This window comes from Triturus cristatus, chromosome 1_2 (assembly GCF_964204655.1).
Source record: "Triturus cristatus chromosome 1_2, aTriCri1.1, whole genome shotgun sequence".
In the NCBI taxonomy this organism is placed as follows: Eukaryota; Metazoa; Chordata; class Amphibia; order Caudata; family Salamandridae; genus Triturus; species Triturus cristatus.
In genome coordinates this window covers 362578748-362602374 of record NC_140580.1, presented here as the reverse complement: position 1 = coordinate 362602374, position 23627 = coordinate 362578748, and positions in this window count along the sequence as shown.

The window sequence follows — 23627 nt, the reverse complement described above, 5'->3', positions numbered from 1 at the left end:
AGGAGTGATTTAATAGAACGCCCATCATCCTAGTTCTGCGTATGCGTGAAATGTATGCAGATGCGAGTCCTGTGGAACAGTGGTGTCTAGTCTGTCTGGTGGAAGGAGATGCAACTATTCAGATACGTGGTGTCTAAGTTGGCTAGTGCCTTCAGTGAGTGTGTGAGGTGTTTAGAATGAGTGTGTTTGTGTATTAGGAGTCAGTGGAGCTCCCTGAGGTGTGGTGTGATGTGAGCACTATGTGGGATGCTGTGGATGAGTCAGACTGCTGAGTTCTGAATGGATTGTAGTCTTCTAGTGGGTTGCTTGGTGATCTCAGAGTAGAGGCTGTTCCAATAGTCTAACTTGCTAGTGACCATTTTTCTAGTGTTGCTTAGAAGCCATTTTGAAAATACTCCTCAGCATTTCCAGAGTGTGGTGATGGTGCTGACTTGTGCATTTATGTCCAGTATGCTGTCGATGATTTTGAGGTTCCTGGTATAGGTGCTGGGTGTGGCTGGTTACCAGTTGGAGTCCTATAGCGAGGTGTTCTTTACGAAAATCACTAGTTCTATCTTATCAGTGTTAAGCTTGAGGCAGTTGACTCTCATCCATTTAGCAACTTTGGTCATGCATGCGGTGAACTTGACTCTTCTGTTGGGTCTCTTGTCGGAGAGGGAGAGAATGAGTTGTGTGTATTCGGCCAGTGGCAGTTGGTGACATTTAAAAGTAGCATTTTGTAAACGTTGGTTATGGTTTTTATTTAGGTATCAAAGAGAGCAAGCTTAATGGACAAACATGAAGTTTGGGTGAACCTCCTCCCAAGAATAAAAAAAAAACAATTGGCAAATGGTGCAAACAAATTTAGTGAGAATGCAAGGTTTTTAAAGCAGTGGAAACATATAGTAATATTAAACAAATTGAAAATGTCCCCGTATCTTACTGCATTAACATGCTCAACAGTGCCTGTAATGTGAAAATTGTACACCGCTACAACTTCAGGCCAATCGACTTGCACTACATGCAGCATCGACTTGGAAGAAAATGATGCTCTAACCAGGTTTCAGGAAGCACCCACACCTGCTGGCTGCAATCAGTCATATGGAAATTTGTGCAGACAAGTTTGAAAGTGGTATGAAAACAGTGGGGGCTCGCTAAAAAGGGAAATGTTAAATACATTTTTGTTTCCCATAGTTTATCACTCCACCAGCATTTTGGTTTCTTTCTGAGATGTTTCTCTATCCTTGTATATGCTAATCCCTAAAACAATACCTTGCCATCCAAAAACCCATACAAATGCAAAACCCTAATAAAATCATTATCACCCAAAAACCATACCCAACCTAAACCCTAAAAATTCCTTATCACACAAAAACCCATACCCACCCTAAACCATATAATTTCCTTTGCCCCATAAAAACCCACACCCACCCAAAACCTTACAAATTCCATTGCCACCCAAAAACCCATACCCACCGTTAATCATACAAAATCCCTTGCCACCAAAAATCCCACACCCACCTTAAATGATAGAAATCCCTTGCTACCCATAAAAACCCATACCCACCCAAAACCCTTAAAAAAAACCTTACCACCCAAAAACCTACACCCACCCTAAACCCTAAAAATTCACTTGTCACCCAAAAATCATACCTATCTTAAACCCTTAAAAAGCTCTTACCACCCAAAAACCTATACCCACCCTAAACCTTAAAAATCCCTTTCCACCCAAATACCCATAGCCACCCTAAATCTAAAAAATGCAGTTGTCGCCCAAAAACCCATACCCACCCTAAACCCTAAAAAATACCTTGCCACTCAAAAATCCATACCCACCCTGAACCCTAAAAATTCCCATGCCACCCAAAAACCCATACCCAACAGAAACCCTAAAAATGTCCTTGCCACCCAAAAACCCATAGCCACCCTAAACCCTAAAAAACCTATCACCTCAAAACCTCTAATCAACCTAAACCCTAAAAAATACCCTTCACCCAAAAACCTATACCCACTCTAAACCCTAGAAATTCCCTTGCCACCCAAAAACCTGTGCACACCATAAACCATAAAAAAGCCCATATCGCTTTAAAAAAAAACATACCCACAATGAAACCTAAAAAATCCCTTACCAACCAATAACCCATACCTATCCATACCTACCATAAATCCTGAAAAGTCCCTTGCCACCCAACAATCCATACCCACCGTAAACCCTAAAAAAACTCCTATCACCTACAAACCTATATTCACATTAAACCCGAAAAAATACCTTAGCACCAAACACCCAACTCTAAACTCTAGAAATTCCCTTGCCACCCTAAAATGTCCCTAGCCACCCAAAAACCATACCCACCCTAAACCCTAGAATTTCCCTTGCCACCCAAAAATCAATACGCACCCTAAACCCTAAAAAGCCCTTATCACCTAAAAACCCATACCCACCCTAAAACCTAAAAAATCCCTTACTGCCCAAAACCCCATATCCACCCTAAACCATAAAAAAGTCCATATCGCTTAAAAAAACCATACCCACCCTAAAACCTAAAAAATCCCTTACCAACCAATATCCCATACCCACCATAAATCCTTCCCTTGCCACCCAAAAATCCATACCCACCGTAAACCTTAAACTTTCCTGTGCCTCCTAAAAACCCATACCCACCCTAAAACCTAAAAAATCCCTTACTGCCCAAAAACCCATATCCACCCTAAACCATAAAAATGCAATTGCCGCCCAAAAAAATCATACGCACCCTAAAATATCCCTTACCATTCAAAAATCCGTATTCACCTTAAACCCTAAAAAATCCTTTGGCGCTCAAAAACCCATACCGACCCTAAAAAAATCCTTGCCGCCCAAAAAAACCCACACAAACCCTAAAGATTCATTGCCACCCAAAAACCCATACCCACTCTAAACCATGTAAGTTCCCCTGCCACCCAAAACCTATGCCCACCCTAAACCTTAAAAAATCCCTTACCACGCAAATACCCATGCACAACTTCTTTTTCTTATAACATGCCGTACTCTTTATAAGATCATCGCATGAGCAGTACTGTGGGAGGTGTGGCTCACTGGTTAGAGGCGGCAGACCCGTAAGCAGAGAATCGGCCAGGGACCAGGGTTCAATTCCCGACGTGGCAGGATCGTGGACCAGGGTCAAAACGGACTCGATAATTCTCGCCTCGGTACCTACTCTAACCAGGAACACACTCGGCAACTCTGGGCATTAAGCTTACCTCATCTCTACAACGGCCCCCCACAGATGCCGGGGATGCCTGGTTTCACCTTGGAGATACCCAGAAAGGGACCATCTCACAGGGAAAACCAGGACGGGTTCCCCAGCGGTCTTCAGCACCAGGATACTCCATGGAGTCACAGTGTGCTTTACAAGTACACCCACATTTACATTTTAGTAAAAGATCTTTCAGAGCATCAGTCTTTCCACATCATGGTGTCCTTCCCCAAGTCAACAACATAAAATCGTACAGTACTAGTCAGTGTCCCTTCCTTTTAAAAAAGGTGTAGTGCTACTTCTCATATCACCAACTCCCATTATTATGGTTTACCATCATTTTTAGACCACAAGAAAGTTAAATAAAGCAGCAAGAATCACAGATTTTTTTTTAACATTGCTCTACACTTGCTGAGCAAAATTTCAAAAATTGCACCACTTCACATACTATTGTGTCATTTGCAGCAACATTTTACTGCAAGTACATGAGTATAATGCGAATGGTAGCAGGGTTTTGAGTGGTGAAGCTGTAGTAGATCTGCCTGATCTGGTGGTGGAAGAAGGTGCCAAGTTTGTTGCAGAGGTCTTGGGAGGGTGGGATGTATGTTGACTTCTCAAGTCATCCGGACTCATGGAGGGCGGGAGTGAACCAACTGGCTTTCTTTGAGTGTAGCTTGCCTGGTGTCTTCTAGAGGTGGCCAGAGTGTTCGGCAGTTGGAGATCCATTGGTGAAGGTTTTGCACTGAGGTGTTGGCGGAGTGGTTGTGCTGAGGAAGTTGACGAAAAGATCTTCTGTGTCCTTGTTTCAGCTGCGACGGGGGATGATGAGGGTGATAGTGTACGGTGGGCATGGCAAAGGCGAGATGCACGCAGTGGTGGTCAGTCCAGCCGAATTCAGTGGTGTGGCTGTAGGTGATGTTTCTGCTGGCAGAGAAAATGGGGTTGAGCATGTATCCAGCTGAGTGAGTCGGTGTAGTGACTAACTGCTTGAGTCCAATTTTTGCAAGGTTCACCAGTAGGGAGGCAGTGTTCTGGTCACTGGGGTTGTCCAGGTGGAAGTTGAAGTTTCTGAGTAGGATATAATCGGTGGATGCTAGAGCCTGGGGTACGATGAGATCTACGTTGGTGTCGGTGAAGAGCTGGTGGGGGCCTTGGGGGCCTGTAGATGAGGGTACTGCAAAGGGTGTTGTTGGTCTGGATCTGGAAGTGGAGGTGTTCCATCATTGTCATTTGGTCGTTTGAGTGCACGGTCAGTCGGAGCGTGTTTTTGTGGATGATAGCGATGTATCCTCCTGGTCAGTCGGTGCAGTCCTTGCAGGTGATTTTGTAGCCGTCTGAGATAGTGATGGCGATGTCCAGTCCGGATCAGGGGTTGATCAAGGTTTCCATGAAGAAGGTGATGTCTGGAGAGGCCACGTTGAGGAGGTCCCAGATTTCTGTGGCGTGTTTGTGGAGGGATTGCACGTTGAGGAGTATGCAGTTGAGTCTGTCGAGTGTGCTGTTGGTCGGTTGGGTGGCAAGAGGATCAGACATTCTGGCGTGGGTGAGGATGGGGCTGCGGTTCTGGCAGAAGGGTCCTTGGGGCTTCAGTGACGCGAGGTTGCAGGCGGTATGGCGTCCCGGGTTGTGGGTGAGGAGGGTGCTGGCATCATAGCGGTGGAAGGTCCGAGAACCAGGGTCCCTGGCGCTAGGCATTGTCCAGGCACGGACAGGTGCAGAGAAACCTGTCTTTGGCACCCCAGTGGTGCAGCCGTGCAGCAGCTGTCATTAAGTTGTGCTGGGCGCTGGACAGCTAAGCGGCAGGAAATGCAGGAGAGGAAGGGTCACTGGAGGGGTCAGGCCATGGGGATCACAGCAACAGGAACGAGGGTGGCTAACAAAGGAAAGAAAAAGGTAAAAAAGTAAAATGCTGAATAAAGGCAGAAATCAGAAAAGTGAGGCAGAGAGACAGCCCAGCAGCAGAGCAGTGACGCTCTACCACTAAACCACCAGATATGAGGCACAGGCAGGGGTCTGCGGGTGGAGGTGGGCCTTGAGCTCCTGACCAAGGGTCAGCAACAGGAACAGGGGCTGCAGCAGCTACCAGGCAGAGCTTTGCTATGAAGGGATCAAGTCCACTAGAAGGTCAGTGTTTGCTACTTCCACTCCAATCTAAATAACAGTAAGGAAAGTTTTGGACTTCCATGGGGTTCAAATGGCCATTTCCACTCCAGTCTAAACAACAGTAGGGAAGGTGTTGAACCGCTGAAGGGGTCAAATTTACTATTCCCATTCCACCCTAGGCAAAAGCAGTGAAAATGCTGAATTTCGCAGAGGTTAGATTTACTATTCCCAATGCAATGTAAGTAACAGCTGGGAAAGTGTTGTACTTCAGAAGGATTAGATTTGCTATTCCCAACCCAATATATATAAAACAGAAGGAAAAGTATTGGACTTCAAAGGGGTTATATTTACAATTCCCCTTCCATCCAAAGCAACAGTAGGGAAAGTGTTGGACTTTGTAAGGGTTATATTAACTAGCCCCACCCCAATTAAGCAATAATGAGGAAAGCATAGGAATTGGATGGACTAGATTTACTGTTCCCACCCCAATTTAAGCAACAGTAGGGAAAGTGTTGGACTTCAGAAAGGTTACATATACCATTCCAATACAGTCATTTAAAAAAATATTTAAATACCTAAAAACATAAAATGACTAACCATAGATAAATTAGAAAACATATATTGTATACATTTAAATAAAATGCACAATTTATTATAAATATACAAAATAAATGCATAATTAAATAAAATGTTTAAATAAACATACGTAGAATTCACTTCTCTCACTACTACTGAAAAAACCCACAAACACCAAGAAGATAAATTAAGATATAAATAAAACAATAATAAAATTAAAATAAATTAAACATAAAAATTATAAATATAATATACACTTGCTGATATGTATTACTAATTATTTCTTGCATAGTCTAAATAAAACTATTCTTTCATTTTAAAGATTAAATGAAAAATTATATAATGATGTATACATTAAATATTTAAATAACAAAAAATTAATAAAGAAAACTATTTTCATTTAAATAATTTCTCACTCTATTCCCCTGCAAACTGAACATGCTGCTAAATTATCTATAACTAATTATACCATAAAAATATAAATTAAAAATCTGAAATTAAACCCAAATAAACGAAAGAACAATTAAAACATTACATACTAACCATTTATGTATTGATTTTACCATACATTACTTAACATTAAAAAAATTGATAAAATGTAATTAACCTCCCACCATATTCCCCTAAAAACCCAATATCCCCCTACTAAATTATAAACTACTTAACATAGGCATTTGTAGATCCCACATGAACTCTTAGGCATCTTGGCGCTAACAGGTGTTTATTGTTACCCAATAGTACTGAGCCACCAGACCTTACCTATTGAAAATTCAATTACACATTTAAAATTGCAAACTATATTTAAAAAAGACAATTTTACTAATATTATAAGTATATATATATTTAATTAAAAACAATGTTTATTACGAATGACAATAAAACCTGCATTCTTAGGGGCCGATTCCGATCCTGGTCGGAAAGCACCCCGACCGAGCCGGATGCAGAGTGTTTTCCGACCGAGCCGGAGTCCTGCAGTCTGACTGAGCGAGTAGGATGCGGCCGTATGCTGTCAGACTCGGTTCGGTCGGACTTCCATAGAAGTCAATGGGAGCCGGTCGTATGACACGTACATGGGCTCCCATTGACTGAATGGGTACGTTGCGGACAAGTGTGCCCCCTACAGTGAGTACGTGTCAGTGACATCCGCACCGTACATGCCTGTGTTGGGGAGACCCATGGGTCTCCCCCTATGTCCGAGTCGTAGGGCTGCGGGTGACAGGGGGTCCGACGGGGACCCCCAAAGGCAACCAGCCAGACAATTTGCGAGCCGGACACTCCGGCTCGCACAGGCTGTCCGACGCGTGCATCGTACTGGCTCGGTCGTGAATCGCATCCATTGCACTCCACGGTTAGCTTCCGACCGAGACGTACGGAGCGGTTCGGATCCGGAAACGAGTCGCTCGGTGAATTTCATGTAGCTCCCATCGTACTTGCTCGCTCGTACAGCTGTACGAGTCGGGCGGAAAACACGCATACGTCGAGTAGTTTTTCCGGTGGGATGGCGTTCGGTGCCCTTCCGACCCGGTTCGGAATCGGCCCCTATATTTTGATATTCTGTTCCACTATATTTTTACAGTGGTGATATTTTTGACAACATATTTATGTCACATGATATTTTGGAAGGGTTCTTTTCTCACAAAAACAGCTAGTGCATGACTATCAAATTGTCCATCTCTATTCCTGAACAAATGATTCGCCGGCTCCTTTTAGGAAGCCTAGTTTTATACCCCATACACACCGAAGCACAACATTTGGGCAGACTCCTCAAAAAAGTTTTGTTAACATTGTGAAAGATTCCTATAGTTAAAGTAGGCACATTCTGAGGTTTTTATTCCCATGAAAAAGACAACTGCATGTCAGTCAAAGTGACTTTCTCTACTCTTACATTATGAGCATACAAGCTCAGTTCAGGAATACAATTTGTAAGACTCTTGTACAAGATTTGCCCTTCAAATAACAAGACCATCAACACTGAGAAGGTCTCTTGGTAGCTGACATGGACACTTTTGAGAATGTTTGAGCCTTGTTTAAAGATTTCTATTTTACACTCCAGATATAAAAGGCTAAATAAATAGAGGTTTCAACTTTGTGAAAGTTTCCCATGTTTCACCTTGTTTGGAAGGAATAAAGGCTGAGTGGTAGCACCAGGATTCAAACATGTGAGAGAGTGGTCAACCACATCCCTCAAGTGGATTCATTCATTTAAGCCACCAGACTAATACGATCTGTATGTGTTCTCCAACAAACCTATAAATACACACATCACTTTGGAAACTTGACTGGAATATGACCGTAATCACACGTTATCACTGTGAGGACTTAAACCTCATTGTAATCGCACAACCTCTATGTGAGGACTTGTACATGACTTTAATCATGCACTATCACTGTGTGCTATCCGCGTGCATCCCATTAACCATCTCTGTGGGGACCTGGGCATGTCTATAATTAAACACTATATCTGTGAAGACCTGGACATGTCTTTAATCATACTCTATCTCTGTGGGGACCCGGGCATGTCTATAATCACACACATTCTCTTTGGCAACCGTGGTAATACTATAGTCACACACCATCTCTGTGGGGACCTCAACATCTCTATAATCACACACTATCTCTGTGGGGACCCGGGCATGTCTATAGCCACACACTATCTCTGTGGGGACCTGGGCATGTCTATAATCACACACTATCTCTGTGGTGACCTGGGTGTGTCTATAATCACACACTATCTCTGTGGGGACCTGGGCATATCTATAATCACACACTATCTCTGTGGGGTCCTGGGCATGTCTATAATCACACACATGCTTCTTGGCTACCGTGGTAATAATATAGTCATACTCCATCTCTTTGGGGACTTGAGCATTCCTGTAATTACATGCAAGCTCGGTTTTGGCTTGAAGATCATCAGCTTCGCATTCTCTGTATGGGACTATGTGAATACAGAAAAGTAGTAAAGTTAGACTTTTCGTCTAAATTTACATTTGTGAAACTGAAAAGTAGAATAGTTAAATTTTTTGTCTAAGTTTACCTTTGTGAATTGGGCCCTATTTTAATGAGGATTTAAACACAATCATCTTCATGCACTATCTCTGTGGGGACTTAACCTCTTCAGTGCCCATGACGAGATAGTCTCGTCATGGAGCACGGTTGCGCTGTGCCCATGACGAGACTATCTCGTCATGAACCCCACCCACTAGTGCAACGCCCGGCACAGGAGGGGGAAAGGGCGTGGCACTGAAGGGGTTAAACATCGCTATAATGACACAATATCTTTGTGGGCACTTGAAAAAACTATAATAAAACACTATCTTTGTGGGGACTTGAACATCACTATAATAACATACCATCTCTGTGGGGACTTGAGCGTTCCTATAATTACACACAACCTCTTTGTGGACTTGAACATCATTAGCTTCACAGTCTTTATAATGGGATTTAAGCCATTTCTATGGAGACTTAAGCACAATGATATTCACCCACTATCTCTGTGGGGTCTTGAAGATCTATTTTGGCAAAATGTAATCAGCTAATCAAGCTCTGGACTCCACTTGACCATTTTCCTTGGTTCCATATGTTAATTTCTTTATGTATTAGTTCCATTATCTCCTAAGGTTTTACGCACTAATAAATAGGTTAAATACAGCTTTAAGTGTCTTTCTTTAAGCATGATATGATATTTTCTGGCACATTAACATAATCTGTCTTTAATGTATCCCCCTAGTATATATGCATCAATTCATATATGAATAGATTATAATGTTGTTTGTGTATATTGTTGATAAAATAAACATTTAGCCATGTGCCTTTGACTGTATTCAATCACAAATAGTGTTACAGACTAGGTCCCCACAAGGATGGTAGCACGTGTTCAAGTCCCCACAAAGATGGTGCTGTGCGCACAGTAAAATAACAATATGTTTGAAGCCGGATCCTGTATCATTAATTTTTTCTTAAAATTTTTCCGTTATTAGCGTAGTTTAAAAACATTGAGAAAGGTTAGTCCCCACAAGGCAGGTATTCACACATAGTCCCCACAAAGGGGGGGGGAGGGGGGGGTGCGTGTGTGTGTGTGTGTGTGTGCGTGTGTGTGTGTGCGCATTTTACGTACACTTTTAGGCAGATATATTGCCTCAAACAATCGATCCTATGTAGTAAAACATAGTTGCAAATAACAATGTCATTCAGAATGTGTGTATTTTTTTTGTAGTGTCTTCTAGTCAACTTTCAACAGTTTTGGTAGCGACGCCTAAGGCAGCAAGCACAACTGTATCTGGGGCTCTCCAGATAGGAGTGCAGACTGGTTACATAAAGTACTCTGCATCAGAAGGTTGGTTGACTAAACAGAGTCCGTCGGACAGTATCAAAATGCACAAAGGTATGTCTAACAGTGTACGGGATAAAATTAGTACAGCGTTCTGCAAAGGGATTGTAGTTGAAAGCAAGTGTAATTTATTCAGAACTGTTAAAAATAGGATTCTTTAAAATGTGTGTGTCTCACTTTTCTGGCTCCTCTTGCTATTTCAAAGAACTAGTGGTAATTGAACAAACATTTGACAATAATTCACCGATATAATCATTTTAACAGAATACCATGACATTATTGTTAGCTGTCCAGTGCAATCTTGCTCCAAGGCTATCGCCATAAAACGTTACTTCTTGGAAAATGTCGCAGTGTCTCTGGTCCAGGAACTTTACGGGCCTTAATAAAATGGACATGCTGAGCGCTGTGTTTTTACGTTTATGATCACATATGATCGATCTATTGACCTATTTGGTAGTGCTCTGTTACTCACCCTCTTTTTCAATTTCACATTTTATTTTGATATTGTTTCATCCATGCCTCTTTTATTTTTGTGTTGCCATGTGTGACTGATTTACTCTGTATCATTAAGGCGCCAGTTACCCATTAATTGGGCCATCTATTAAAAGTATGTGAAAGGACATTGAAAACGCTGCACGATTTGTGTCAAAGTTAAACACCGAACTCAGGGCCATATGTAGAAAGCAAAATTGCGATCGCAAACGCCGAAATTCGCCGAATTTCGGCGTTTGCGATCGCAATTTTGCTAAGTGGTATGTAGGAAGGCAAATCTGCGTGCAAAATAAGGAATCGCTAAATTTGCGATTCCTTATTTTGCAATTGCATTTAAGGAATCGCAAATTTTGCGATTCCTTAAATGCAATGTAAGAAGCACCAAAAAAGGGCAATTTGGCCTTAAGGAATCGCAAATTACCACTAACTACAGGTTGGTGGTAATTTGCGATTTCTTTCAAAAATGCATATTTTTGCATTTTTCAAAGTGGCATGTGGCGCACACACATGCCCTTAGGGCATGTATGTGTGCCACATGTGCACCCATGCTCATTTCAGGGGTGCAACAGGGTGTCCTTTTGAAACCCTGGCACACTTGAAATTGCATTCTCAATTTGCGATTCTCTAATTGAGAATCGCAAATTGAGAATGTCTTCCCATTCATTCCTATGGGCCTCTAGGCCCATAGGAATGAATGGGGAGGTATTCCTTAATTGCGAATTGCAATTTGCAATTCGCAATTAAGGAATATGTAGGATTCGCAAAATTATTTGCTAATCCTACCTACATTCCGTTTTGCAATTCTCTAATTGCGATTCCCTAAAAATTGCAATTAGAGAATCGCAAAACACGTTCTACCTACATATGGCCCTCAGTTCGGTACATTTCGGAAACAAGTGTGGCATTTCAAATCCGCTCAAATTAGTGACGGCTGGTTTATATTACAAATTCTGCATGATTTCCACCTCGGTATTCCGATCACGGAAGAATTGATTAGACAAGGGCGCAATTTTGCTTACAGTGGTGCAATCTTCTTGCCTATTTTCTGTACTGCGCAATAGGCTTGCTAAGGAAATGTCTGAGATTACGCCATTCTGCCACGTATTTGAGATTTTGTTAGATAAAAAAAAGGCCTGTCGCCACAGCACTGGAACTACATGAACGAACGGAACGTGAGCGGCTTTTGTCGTATCAAGTGCGTGTGTGTTATGGACTGGTACCGCCTAGGCCCCTCTCATAAAAGCAAATGATCCTCAAAAAGGGGAGGGGGTGGGCCTCCCCCACCCCCTTCCCCCCCACGAGAGACAAGTCAGACAACACTACTGGTTTGGATCAGGGGTCGTAGACCCCCGACCGTATTTCATTACAAACTTAAACATTCAGATATTGAGTTATACATTATATACAATGCGCAGAAAGTCGAAATACAGATAGGCACAGTTGTTCAAAGGCTAACCTTAACATTTCTCTAATACATCTGGATTCCTATCATATTCTAAATGAAAATATGATTTCCTTTCTGCGCAACCCTTTAGAACCTTCGGCAAGGTCAATGACTGGCAGCCCAGATCCCTATCCTTTTGTCTCCACAAAACGCAGCCCTTAAACAGTATGCGCCCTTGAGCGCATGCGCGTGCGGGGTGGCCCATGGCCTACTGGAAGCATGGCTCTCAGAGCCCCCTGCGCCCCTTCCACATACTGGCTGAAACTGCCCCTTGGAGTTCTATGAGTGACCCTCCGTCTCCCCCTCGGGCATCCCCTTTCATAAAGGTGATGCCCTCAAAGGACCGCAAAGTATGCTCACCAACCATGACCTTACCGCCACAGGCCAGCGTAGTTTACCGACTATCTGGCATCCCCCTCAGCTACCCTGTAGGTCATGCCCTGCGCATTGCACTCCAGCCAAGCTAGAATGTCTTCCATGAAAGCCTGGTTACCTTTGGCTGAGAGGTGGACCCCATCTTTTACAAAGAAGTGGTCGCCCCTGATATACCCATGTGCTATGGATGCAAGCTTGGGTGTCCTGAACAGCCTCTCCATCTTGTTGTTGATCCTCTTTACTGAGTGATTCAACACCCTTACTGACTCCCCCCCCCCCCCCCATTGGAGTCTCGGGATCATGTGAGACCAAACAATTATTGTCTCCGGACACTTTTTGCTAGCCATCCCACTTCAGTAAGCAGGTCCTCCACCACCGCCCTTCAGCTCATGTGCACCAAATTGTTGCCCCCAAAATGCAAAATACAGGCAGCCGGGGGGCTTAGGCTATTCTGCAGCGCATCCTCCATTAGATCCCTGAACTGCCTAATTCGCAGTCCACCCTGTCCCTGGAATACCAGATTTACCTTTGCCTGCCGAGCCCTAGCCTTGAAATCACCTGCAAAGAAGGCAGTTAGATGGTGAATGTAGCAATGACCAATGACCCACACATCCCTTTCTTCCTGCCCCCTGAAGTGGATTTGCGCCATGGCGCGTACTGTTCATTCTTGTACTGTTGTTCGGTGACCACCTCCTGCGTGGCAGGCGGATGCCACCGCTGCATGCTTCCTATCTTTGTCTCAGGACGAAGAAACTGCAACAGAAAGTAGAGAGAAAACAACCATCAGTTGGTCTCCCCGCCACTTGCTCCAAGCATATGCAATCGCACATATCGTTTATAGCAGTTTGACGACCATCTCCCAATCGTTTGCACTTTCTTTCTGCTCAATCCTTTGGCAACTGCCTCTGTAGCAGCCCCAATTCTAAAGGAACGAGTCCCAAAAACTGCTGGGTTCATGTTGGCTTTCCTTATGGCTATAGCCATAACCCTCTTGAACTGGAATATGGTAATGGGGGGCCCATTTGCGTGTATCAAGAGTGGGCCCCCTGCAGCCCTTGGTCGCTGCGTCATGAATGTCTCTAATCTAGTGACTGGGCAGCACACACTTCCCCTAGCTCTGCGTAGCACAATCCCTTCGCCTCTGCCCTCCTGATCCGCTTACCCGCACGTAAAATTGACACATTTCATTCCGCTGCTTAGCGGGAATCAGGACCCTCCGATCTTTCATTAGTGCCATCTTGGGTGCGGGGACCAGGGGCTTTCCGGCACTTTTCCCAGCGCCATTTTGGGTTGCACTCTAGTGTCTGGCTGCCAGCACTTGCCTGCCTATTTAGGCCGGGCAATGCAAGCGTGCAGTTATCCTGACTTTTAATGATAATTACCACGCGCTGATTGCCTGCACGAGGGGAAAGCTTTTGCATAAACGCTGCTAGCATATTGTTGCACTGTGGTATTGGGGGACTGTTTTTAGAACCAATTGATTTTTAATACTTTTTATTCTTTGTAAATAGAAACAGTATTGAGTCTGCTTACCCGCATGTAAAATTGATACATCTCATTCCGCTGCTTAGCGGGAATCAGGGCCCTCCGATCTTTCATTAGCGCCGTCTTGGGTGCGGGGACCAGGAGCTTTCCGGCACTTTTCCCAGCGCCATTTTGGGTTGCGCTCTAGTGTCTGGCTGCCAGCACTTGCCTGCCTATTTAGGCCGGGCAAAGCAAGCGTGCAGTAATCCAAACTTTTAATGATAATTACCACGCGCTGACCGCCTGAACGAGGGAAAAGCTTTTGCATAAACGCTGCTAGCATATTGTTGCACTGTGGTATTGGGGGATTGTTTTTAGAACCAATTGATTTTTAATACCTTTTATTCTCTGTAAATAGAAACAGTATTGAGTCCGCTTACCCGCACGTAAAATTGATACATCTCATTCTGCTGCTTAGCGGGAATCAGGGCCCTCCAATCTTTCATTAGCGCCATCTTGGGTGAGGGGACCAGGGGCTTTCCGGCACTTTTCCCAGCGCCATTTTGGGTTGCGCTCTAGTGTCTGGCTGCCAGCACTTGCCTGCCTATTTAGGACGGGCAATGCAAGCGCGCAGCTCGGGCGCGCCGATGGCACGCCGGAGGCGCACCAGAGGCAAGCCCGTCTGTGCCCGTTCGCGCGCCGGTCGCGCTCAGCGCCAGCCATGCTGTCCGTTCTGACAGAGAACAAGACCGGATAAAATACTCCAGGGAACAGCTGCTCAATATTGGTAAGAGGGAGGATGGGGGGGAATCATCAAATTCCACCTGCTACGGGCAAGTTTCTTATATTGTGGGCTGATTAATAGTAGATCTCTGATAAAGCATCATCAAGAGGTGTCTAACATGCTAGAGGACATGGATTTGGACATCCTGTTTTTAACAGAGACATGGACTAGCACGGACTCCTCTTTGGAAATGGGTTTTGCTTGCCCAGAAGGTTATAAAATCTTTCACAAACCGAGGGCTGTTGGAAGAGGAGGAGGGGTTGGAGTGATTTTTAAGGAGAAGTTGAATTTTGCTCCTCTACAGGTAGACGACGTCACAGGGATCGAACTCCTGGATTTTTCGCTGCAAGAGGCCAAAGGCAGGCTTCTTTCAGGAATGGTCTGCTATAAACCCCTAGGACAAGATACCCAATATCAAGCACTTCTTGATACCATTACTAACCTGACCCTAACTCACTCTAGAACGATTCTACTAGGGGATTTTAATTTATGGGATATAGGTAACCATTTGAGAGATTTAAGGCAAACATGTGAGAATCTTAACTTACAACAATTGGTACAACAACCAACTCATCAAGGAGGGCATGTCCTAGATCTCCTGTTTGCTAATCAGACTGAGACTGAGGTGGCAGATATACTGCCTCAAAGCTGGACTGATCACTCTCTGATCCATTTTAGTATCACGATACCCTGCTCAGAGGATAATCATAACCGATCGGTGACATACCGAAAGGGAAGAGAGTGGGCCAAACTAGTAAAAAACAAGACTCACCCGACCTTCCCAAACCAGAATCTTTGTGCTCCCTCTATCTCCATAGAGGAAAATTACCAAACATATTTTAATTACATAGCTGGAACTCTGGACTTACTAGCTCCAGTAAAGAGACTCAAGAATAGAAATAAAGCCTCAGCCCCCTGGTATGATGAGGAGCTGAAACTATTGTGAGCAACATGCAAGAAGGCTGAGAGAAAATGGAGCTGGATAAGAAAGAATTGAAATTAGTACAGGCCAGATACAAGGAGTCTATCTCTAGGTCAAAAGCAGACTTCTATGCTAAATCTATTTTGCAAGCACCAAACAGCACAAAAGCTCTTTTTAATATCTTCAGGGACCTTTCCAGCCCAACTTGCACGAGCAATAAGGTGGCTGCATCGCAGAAACTCTGCGACAAGATTGCCTCCCACTCTGAAGAAAAAAATGCTAAAATTCTTGGAGATCTTTACCCTAATGACACCAGTGACCAGGATGACTCGCCCTGGAAGTTAGACAAAGAACCCCGGGTAGATACCTCCCTGGAATACTTTCAAGCTCTTATGGAGGGTTCCTTTAATAACCTTGCTCACAGTGTTTCCTCGGGCTCTCCTCTTGACCCCCTCCCATATATAATCTGGTAAGTATTTGGGCAAGAAACCTTCCCTTGGCTGCGGCAGATTTGCTGCCAATCCTTGGAAGAAGGAGTGGTACCAGAGGTATGGAAGCAGGCAGTAGTGACACCTCTGCTCAAGAAATCCTCGCTAGACCCTACGATTCCAGCAAACTTTAGACCTATCTCCCTCCTGTCATATCCAATTAAAATCTTAGAAAAAGCAGTCAGTAAAACCTTGTCATGCTGTCTCGAGGATAATCATTTGCTGGATAGGGACCAATTTGGTTGTCGTCCAGGCCACGGCACCGAGACAGCTTTGGAAACTGTAATGGACAACTTACGAATGTGTGCCGACAATGGGAATTCTACTGTCCTAGTGTTACTGTACATGTCGGCCGCATTCGACACGGTGAGCCACACAGTACTGGTGGAAAGACTGAAGAAGATAGGGGTGAAAGGACGGGTTTTACAGTGGTTACAGTCCTATTTATCAGGAATACAACAGGTTATGACCATGACGCCGTTCACTTCCAGTAAGTCTCCTGTACACCATGGGGTGCCGCAGGGCTCTGCGATCAGCGCTATTCTTTTTAATATCTATTTACGGCACATGTTCCCCACTATCAAATATTTCGGAATTGAGCTGGTCAACTACGCTGACGACACTCAATTGGTGTTTTCCCTGGAAGGGAAATAGGCGGTGTCCATGGATACGTTCGAGGAATGGATGCGTCAGACTGTTAGATGGCTCATGAAAAATTCCCTGCAATTTAATGGGGGAAAAACAGAGATGGTATATTGTTCCACTGCCAGCATGTCTCAACATCTACCATTGGAGTTCAAGCTCACCCCCGAGGAGGAACCCCTGGCCCCAATTAACACGGTGCGCAATTTGGGGGTCTTGGTGGATGATAATCCCCAAAGGGAGTCACAGGCTAACAAAACTGTTAGCTTGTCTTTCTCCTTGATGCGCATGCTACGGCAAATTCGGCATTGGGGGGGCCTCGAATGGGCCCACCACCCTACCCAGTCTAACTTCCTTTTTAATTTTTACCACTGCCACTCCCTCCCTTTCCCTTATTGAAGTTTGATTTCTGCAATGTGCCACTCCGGCGTACCCAGTTGCAGGTATTCTGAAACCTTCTAAGAACCCTTCTCTGGGTACTTTGGAAGCCTCTGGTCAGTGATATTTATTGAGCCAGGGGATCATGGCGCTCATTACTATGGGGGATCCGGCCTTAGAAATGGTTGCGCTTCTAATCCTGCTTCTTTCCCCCTTTGTCTTTTTGTCTCTTGAAGCATCTGTTCTCGGGGTGGGAGGAGTTACCACAAATTGCGCAGACATGCCGGAATCTACACGTCCCAGCTGGCCTGTTGCATGCACGCTTGTTAAAGTCCCAACAGGCCCCTTTCTTTCCTCCCCCCCGCCTGCTGCCCTGAGGGGACCTCACGAAAGGGCTGACCCCGGAATGTGTCCTGAGTACTGCCCCTATTGGTGGGGACCTGCCCCAGATGTTTCAAGTGAATGATCATGTCTTCCTGGTTCCAGCATAATGCGGGATCTGCTGCTTTCGCCCTCCTGAACTCTTTATCATAACTGTTCCACCCCTTCCCCCCATATGTGTCATGCTTGCACATGATCCTTTTGTGGTAGCATGCCAAGTCCGTGCCCAGCTCTGGGAAACGCTCGCACATGATTGCTGTGTAAGTAGTAAAACCTTTTTCCCAATTTGCCAGATTCTCCTCCGCCCTGTACTTCAGGACGACACTGGCCCATTCCCTGGGCAGAAGCCATTCCTTGTTTTTCTTGGCCTCCTCCCATTCTGCGTCGTCTATCAACAGGGAGAATATGTTAACATACTCCCCTTTCCAGATCTTCTCTTTTGTCTCCTGGGACAAATGCCTCCCCAACCGATCCCTGGAGGACCTAACCTCCCCCATACCCAGAGATGGCAGGGGTTTGTCCTTACCTGCTGTAGTGGTCTCTGTTGGCTTGGGTGCTCCCGTGCTTGCAGGTGACGGTGTTGGTATGGGAACTGTGGCGTTCTTCTCTGTTGCTGCATTCACTGGCGGCGCCCCACCTGCCGATACTGCCGGCCCGTCCTTCGGCTTAGCCTTGCTAAGGTCCTCAATTATCTTTCTGGCCCTCTCCGTGGCATCCCCTACGCCCCCAGATGCACCAACGGGCGACCAGTTCCCCACCTTCTCCAACCAATGGAGGAGTGCTGCCAAATTGGCCACCTCTGGCTGCGCTGGAATGGCCCCCTCGAGGGCCACCCCCTGGGGTACCGGCACCTGTGGGATCCTATGTACTGGCACGGGCGGCTCGTGGTTTGTAAGCTGGGGCTGAGGAACAAGTGGAGCTGGTACAGATGGGCCCTCCCCCTTCTTTGCTCTATTCCTTTTTGGCAATGGTGGAGAGTAAGGCTAGGGTGGTACTATCGGCCGCCTAGACCTGCTCCCTGCCGTCCCATCCAGCCCCTGGGTCTTCTCTCGCAATTCCGCCAAGCCCTGCTTCATCTCAGCCATTTCCTGCAACATCCTGTCCATCAACCCCTCCATGCGGGAGGGCCGCTCGCCCTGCTTAGCCTTAGGAGCCATTGCTCCTCACCCCTGTACCAGGCCTCAACAGTCACCCAATGCCTGCTTCTTGAGCAATGGTCCGGGCTAGGCCCCAAAACCTTTACCTGGAGTTGCAGCAGCCACCAGACAGCTAAGCACCCCTGCGACCAGAGCCACGCCCAACAGCTACTCTAGAGGGTCAGGTGAATAGGTCCGAAGCCGCGTGGCCCCAGAAGCAATGGTAGTGCGGCTTGCCGGTGCTGCCCCCCCACACTTCTGCTGCCAAGAGTTCAGCCACACCATGGTCGACAGGTGTCCTTCCCTCCTGAAGCCTTCCGTTGACTCTTTCTGTTGATTCCTGCAGCACAATAAGGTAGGGGACAGCAAAAGCAAATTTGAAGGGGGTTTTCACATTGGGGGGGAACAACCTCTCCGAGCCCTGAACCCTAATCCGGTATGGCACTGTGGCCACCCCTAACACCAGCACAGATCGCATGGTGCCAGTTAACCGCGCGAATCCGATCGCCGGACCCGCGGTACCCGCTCTCCGCCGCTGTTTCGCCTGCCCAAGGGTCCCAGACAAACGTAACCGCTGCTCTGTCCCACTCCGATCGATGGACCCGCTCTCCGCCGCTGCTTCCAAGCGAACACCGCTGCTCCGGTCCCAATCTGTAATACAGGATAGAAAAATAAAAAGTGAACCGGGCCTCCTCCCAGCCCGACCCTGACAGCGACACTTCACAGGCAGGAGGGCAGGCACAAAGGGAATGCCTCCTCGCCTGGGCCCGGGCTAATAGCGGAGTGAGGAGGGGCAGAACCAGTTCCAGCTGGCCTGCCCCTCCATCCCAGCCACACCACCTGAACCGGAAGCGCTACCAAACGCGTCCGGTTCAGGGGTCCCCCGGTGATTGGGCGCTAAGCCTGACCCCTTGTGATGGTGGGGGTGCCGCGTCACTTCTGCGCGCGGCAACCCCCCCCTCACTTGTTTATGGCGGCCGGCTCTATGCTGAGCTCGCCTTTTCAAGTGTGTGTGTGTTTTTGCAAAATGCGCCCTCTTGTTCAAAATGGACAAGGAGACAAATTTCAGGCTAACAAATAGTGCATAATGAGAAACTGACACTTCTTGTAATAATATATAGCTTTCAATATTTTTTTAGGGCAATTCGCATAATTTCCACAAAATAATTCTGTGAATTTTCTCCAGGGCTTTTGAAACAGAGGGGGAGCACCTTCCTGCACAAAAACAATCCTTTGAGGCCTTTTTCTCTTTCTACGTGTGCTGCAGAATGCACTGCACGTATGAGGCTGAAGCACCAGTCTAATCCTCACCTCTCTCCCTGCTTGAGGTGAAAAAATCACCTCCTATCCCTTCCTGCCAGGACAGCTGCAGAGCAATGTGCGTGGAAGATAGGAAGCCGTGTGGTTTTACCTACAGCCTCTCAGAACCTTGCACTTTTAACAACCCCCTATCTCCATGGACTTTATTCAGGCGACACAAGGGGTAGCAGCTGGGACTCCTAGCTTGCTCCTTGTGACCCTTGGCCCAGGAGGTGGCAAAATAAGTTCGAAGAACACAGGGGTGCGTACAGACTCCTTGTTTTCTGTCCATTTCTTGCTATACTAATATAGCATAATATTCTAATAATACTGTAATTCACTATTAGTGTAATAAAAATGGAGCACAATTTGTTGGAATGGGCCTTTGGTGGCAGCTAAGGCAGGTCAAAAATGCATTTAAATGTTTGTTGTGTGCGTGCTTGGAACTGAGAGTGTATTTATTGGAGAAACAGTGAAAGAGAGTAAATGTGAGGGTGAGAATGTGGTTCTATGCTCGCAAATCCGTTGCTGACCCTGCTTACCGAAGGTAGTTCTTGTCTTATAGAAACACAATATTGGTGCTGGCGTACTTGAGGCAGTGGTTAGCATGACAGATGCCTGTGAGAAAATATGGGCATGCCATACTGGAGGTAATTCTTGGCACAATGGGCACCCATTGAAAAATACTGATAACAGTATACTGGCTGCATCTCTGCTATGGCTGTTTCCAAGCCTGGCTGAGAAAGAAGGCTAGCTGTCCCAACAACCCACCATGTAAAAAATCCTACCTACAGAAACATCAACCAAAAGACATTCCGGCCTTGGGGAGAGAGGAATTTCCTTCACGGAGATCTATGACCCCTTGTGGTGAAAACCAGAGATCCCTGGAGACCACAAAGCAGATCCACCTACCTTTGGCCAAGACCATCACAATAGGAACATGGAACGTGAGGAAAATGGACAAGACAGGCACGGTAGCCGAAGTGGCAGTGAAGATGAAAAATTACAAACGTGCCCTGCTTGGCATCAGTGGGACCAGATGGACACAGTATGGACAGAAAAGACTAACTACAAGAGGAATGGAAATGTATTCTGGACATGAGGAAGAGAACATCCCACATACTCAGGGAGTAGCACTGATGCTATTGCCAGCAGCCAACAGAGCTCTGATTAGATGGGAAGCCCACAGTCCCAGAATTATCAGTGACATTACACACAAAGAAAAAGAGGATCAACATGAATGTTCTCCAGTGCTATGCACCTACAAATGACAGCATAAAAGAGGAGAAAGAAGTTTTACAACAGACTTCCTGGAGAAATGCTTTGAGAGAACCATCAATATACTGGTGGGTACAACGAAGTCATGGGTAATCATGGCAATGGTGAAATGAATGAGAATGGTGAAAGGCACACAGATCTCTGTGCCCTGAACATTCTGGTGATAAACTGTAGTTTATTCCCACACAAAAGAATAAAAAAGGCAATGTGGATGTCACTCGATCATTCAACAGAGAATTAGATCACCCATGTCTGCGTTGCCTACAAGCAGGGTGTGAAAGTGATGAGGGGACCAAACTTGACATTAGACTATCACATTGTCATGGTCAAGCTGAAGCTAACGCTGAAGAGAGTATGGATGGAACCAAAAAACTGATGCCAGTGATATAACCACCCCCTCCTCAAAGATGCACAGAAATGGAGTGAATACTCAGTCACCCTCAGCAAGAAAGTTTCAAGTCCTGCAAGAGCTAGAGAACAGAGAGCCAGTAGAAAGGCAGTGGGAGAAGATCAAAGAAACAGTGACATAAACCTGCCAGGAGGTACTGGGCCCCAAGAAACACCAGCATAAAGAAGTGATCTTCACTGAGACTAACCGCAAAATCCAAGAGAGAAAGGAAGAGAAAGTTGTGGTCACTACTAGCTTAACAAGAGCAGAAAAAGTGAAAGCTTAAGGCGAGTACACAGAAACCAACAATGAAGCAAAGAAAAGTTTAAGAGCAGACAGGTAAAGGGTTACCAATGGCCTTGCCAGAAAAGCTCAGAAAGCAGCAATCCATGGATACTTGAAAGAACTCTATGACACAACAAGGAAACTCTCCAGTAGATACAGCAAGCCGAATGACCTGTTAAATACAACGCGGTGACGTTAATTATGGGTAACGAAAACCAACAACAAAGATGGGCAGAGAACATTGAAGAACTGGTAAACCAGCTTGTGCTGCAGTCTCCACCAGGCATTCGGCCAGATGACAAGGACTTTACAATCGACTGCAGCAGGCAAAACAAGGAAGAAATACAGCAAGCTATCTGACATCTGAGAAATGGGAAGGCACTAGGACCTGATAACATTCCTGCGGAGACACTGAAGGCAGACATTGAAACATCAGTAGACAAGCTCTACCCTATATTTGGAAAGGTCTGGGTTGAGGAAAAGGTGCCATCAGACTGGAAGGAAGGATATAACATCATGATCCCCAAGAAAGGTGACCTGAGTAACTGCACAAACTACAGAGGGATATCACTTCTATCAACCCCAGGCAAAGTGTTCAACAGAGTCACCCTGAACAGAGGTTCTGTTGCAAGTCTGGCGGAGGGACCCCGGCAGACAGAAAGACCGTCTGCCGGTTTTCCGCCAGTCACACAGCTGACCGGGCGGAAAAGGGGCCTGCAATGGTGGCGGTGTCTGTGAAACCCCGAAACCGGTCCTAGGATGCTTGGTTCCAGTCCAGGGAGGACCAGGCTTGGCAGTTCGGGCTGGACTGTTCCCATGAGGCACAGGGTCGTTACTGATTTGCATATGGCTGGGTTCAAACTGGAATGGCATGGTGAGCAAAAAAACGATGGATTTAGGCCCAGATCTCTGTACTGGGGTGAATGTATGACATTGTTCTGCATTCTGTCCATCAACTGTTGTTTTTGCAACCATATTAGGATGGCAGCGTAAAGCTACCTTTCTGCCGCCACGGAAAGGCATGCGGTCCTTGCCATTGGGGGCCTGTAGCGGGCCCCCAGGAATTCTGGGGGATGGGGAGTTCACATGGGGGTACCTATGGTACCCCCCTGCATTTGCATGCACAACATGGCAGGCACCGCACGGTGCCTGCCACGTTGTGCATGCAAATGAACAACATGCATTTTTGGCTTTGCAGCGGGTGGTGCTCCATTCACCTTTCTCAGCAAGCACGCAGCCATTGAAAGTCAATATCCGATAAAGAGTCATTTGGCTCTATGTAGCGTAAGTAGCTTTTTCTTCCATAATGGAACTTTGCCGCATGATTTGTTATTAAATTTCACACTGGTTGTGCATTCCCTTTTATTGATCAGAGCGATATTTTCTTGCAATGTGTACCAGTGCTTCCCTTGTTGCCGCAAACATCAATTTCCAAAGAACAACGCGAAGGCGCTGGTCTTCGTGGCCAGCATCTTGACATTTTGTAACGTCCCTTTGGGGCACACATGCACTGTGTGACTGCAGCAGTTTTAGCAATATTATTTCAATGTTCCATCAACTGCCACTCATATTGCTGAACTCCATGGACGGGTGCTTCCGTGCCGCTTTCACGGCACAGAAGCACCCTTTATGGAGTTCAGCGATTTGAGT